General features: G+C 42.6%; 1 non-coding gene across 1 annotated transcript; it reads right to left on the bottom strand.

The window, feature by feature from the left end:
• Nucleotides 1-3,303: 3,303 nt before the first annotated feature.
• Nucleotides 3,304-3,375, bottom strand: TRNAE-CUC. The gene has a single exon. It is a non-coding gene; the product is annotated as a tRNA-Glu (tRNA).

Genomic DNA, 3,375 nt, shown 5'->3' with positions numbered 1-3,375 from the left:
CTTTCTGGAAAATGGTCCTCAGATAGTATTACCTAGAGATGTGTGTGGTAATTAATTCTGCATTGGACTTTCATTACCTTCACCTTAAATAAAATGCCTTGGTTTGGATAAAATAATTTCTCTTAAAACATGATTCAGAGTACATTTTCCAGCTGTAGTTCTGAAGGGACAGTCCTAGCAGGATTTGAAATGAGGTTGTTATATTTTTTTCAGTTTATCTTACTGTCCAGGAGGTGCTCCATATTGCATCTGTACTTAAGAAAGAGATTTACAGTTACGTTTTAAGACACCAATATTTTACAGTAAGGATTTTTGGGACAGATAACAGGAGGTAGGGAAAAAAAAATATATGGAGAAGGGATTGTGTGCCTGGAAGCATCTTTCTTTATTTATTCATTTTATTTCCATCTCCAGCAATTTAATCAACACTTTGCCGTGTTTGTGTCTATTGACTGTCCTGTGACACTAATGTCATAGCACAGACTGATCCCATGGTTCACTGGCCTTGTGCATGTGAGCAGAAGGGAACCACACCAGACCGGTCTTGTCTCTTTGGGCAGCTGAATCCCTTGGATCCTGATCTGAGATGCAGAAATTCTGGTTCCCTCCTTTGCCTTGGCACTGACTTTCTGCGTGATCTTCAACATTTGCACATGAAATGTGTAGACAGAGTGGCTGTGAGGATGAACACATCCACGGCCATGTGGTGGTTCGTCTCTCTGGGAATGGCACATATCATCAATATATAAATGCCACAGACAGACCGAGGTGTTAAAGAATCCGTTGTAACTTCTCTTTTTTAAATGCTACAATAAAGCTGTTTGAAAGCTTGTAAAGCTTCCATGTACAACTTGAGACTCAAGGAAACACGTTGCATATAATTTGGCTTAACAGCAGCTCCACTGTACATGAACTTAGCTTTATCAGCACATACAAAGCTTTCATTACTCTATAGCTCACTGGAATTAAACGGGCACAACGTTAACCTACGGAATTTCATTGCGTATGAAACCTTCAGAGCAGGGACCGTGGTGGGAGGCGCGGGTGGGTAGTTACAGACACGGGACGCGGGTGCCACCTCGTGTCATGTTCAAATAATGTTTTTATCAATAAGCAGAGGCTCGTTGCTCTGTAAAAGATGGCATGAAATTGCACTTGTTTATGTCCACAATAAAGCAAAAAATAAGGAGAGAAGCAGACACCATAACGTCCTGGGAACAGAATAAATCCAATAAGTGCATGCCTGTATGTGCTCCAGACAGAAGTGAAATACGAGGGCATGTAGAAGAGATCCCTTTAGGAAAAAAAAAAAAAAGAGCTTTTATTTTCATTTTCTGAAGTCTACTGGTTGTGAAAGTAATGCAAAATTTTAGGTTCACTCACAAGCAAGATATTCGTATAAGATTGTAAACAACTTAAGAAGTGGAATTGTATAACTTAAAGGAGGTAAACAGAAAGAAAAGTAAATGCCAAGAGATAGATCAAGTTTGGATGTGAAAGCTCCTGTTCACAAGTTTTTCAATAAAGTATAAGAAGTTAAGAGCTAATAGTAATAACAGAAACTTAGTTTCTGGTATACATTGATCTATAGCTAAAGTATTGTCTTCCTTACCTTCCTTATTTCTACTGCAGTGCTTTCCCACCAACTGTTGCTGTGAGATGGAAGGAAACTGGTCAAGCTCTTGAGGAAGAGCAGAAATTAATGTGAAAATATTTGTGATCTAGTATCTCAGAATATACCACAGTTAGAAGCAAATTCAGCTACATTTTGAGAATGTGGTGGTGAAGATGATGATAATAATAGCAACATATTGATCTTGTATTTGTTTGAAATACCTCTGTTCTAGCCTGTGCAGCCGTGTGCCAGATCGTTTTTGTAATGCGACTGTACTGTCAGTCCTCTGAAAAATAGCCTGCTTTTTCTGGGACTCCAGCATGCCAGTGTCACAAGTTATGTATTATTTTAAACAATATCAACAAAGACTCTAGGAAAGGTGCTTCTTCTACCTGCTAAAAAACATATACCTTGTTCCTTCCCTCCACCACGTTAAACCTAAGGCCCAGAAAACAGGGATTCAGAAAGTGCTGTAACTGTTCAAGCCGCGCTGAAGGTGAGCACTGATCCTGGTGTCTTTTCACCCCAAATTATAAGGACACTTTTAATCACAGTGGGACCTGAAGCGGTAGAGGACTGCAAGAGAACAAGTTCCCTCTGATTGCAGGGTGGATATTTGTCCTCTGTGCAAGGTCAAGTTTCAGGTGTGGCGTCAGACTGGAAAGGGATTGGGAAGGCCATTAGGTATTCTCTGCAGGGACTATGCTTCCATTCCCAGCAAAATACTGGAAACTGTACTCTTCCTCCGTGTGCAAGAACTGTTATGGTGATTTTTTTCTCCCAGGTTTCTAAAATCTTACATATGATTACCCTTTCTCAAATTACTCTAAAGCTGGACTTGTGATGCTAAGAGTGTGCAAATATACTACTATGAAAAAAACAAAGGAAATGCTTCTTTTGTTCCTTTTCTGTAAAACCGTATCTATACCTTTTCTGGGAAAACACCTGAAATTCACTTCAGCTGCTTCTAAAATGACCCATCATTTTCTGAGGTAGACAAACAGCAATTTCTTCCACCAACTTGGTAAGGCATTTCACCATAAATATGCTGCAAAGAGCCATTCTGTTTGTTCCTCGAGTGAGTAAACACCATGGAGAATTGCAGCCCTGCTCCTGCCAGGACAGAGATGCTGGGAACAAACTCTTCCCACCTTCTCTGAGGAAAACAGCACTCGGCCAGAGGGACACATGCACACCATGACAGCTAAGGGGGTCCCCCCTCCCATTGCTCAAGGATTCATGGCAGCACCGAGTGACCATTCATCTGAGGGGGAGAAGTGTGGGAACACCCCTAGCTATCAGAGCAGCCAAAAATAAAGGACAATATGGTATTTCTAAGTGCTACTTATGCCCCTCTAGGCAGACTCTGCTCAGCAGCCCTAGAAACCCTTTGGGTGGGCATGAGGTGTCCACGGACAGTTCTGTGAAGGGAAGACTTCCAGACAGATGCTACATCTGGACTGGCTTCCCCTGCCTGCACCTGCACAGGGCACTAAGACTGCATGCTCCCTTCATGCATGACTCCTCCAAACTACCAAATGTGCCTTAACACTTGCTGCTGGGCAGCAACGCCGACGTCTCGGGCCCGCACAGCAGCCGGCCGGATGCTCCCTGAAGCATAAAGGAGAAGATCGAATAGAATCCTGAAAAGTGAAAGAATCGGGGCGAGTGTGAAGAAAAAGCGTAATTTCCCTGACCGGGAATCGAACCCGGGCCGCGGCGGTGAGAGCGCCGAATCCTAACCACTAGACCACCAGGGA

Source organism: Nestor notabilis, unplaced genomic scaffold, assembly GCF_000696875.1.
Source record: "Nestor notabilis isolate BGI_N333 unplaced genomic scaffold, ASM69687v1 scaffold18922, whole genome shotgun sequence".
NCBI classification, from domain to species: domain Eukaryota; kingdom Metazoa; phylum Chordata; class Aves; order Psittaciformes; family Psittacidae; genus Nestor; species Nestor notabilis.
The sequence above is the reverse complement of the archived record's forward strand: the minus strand, read 5'-3'. Positions and strand labels throughout refer to the sequence as shown.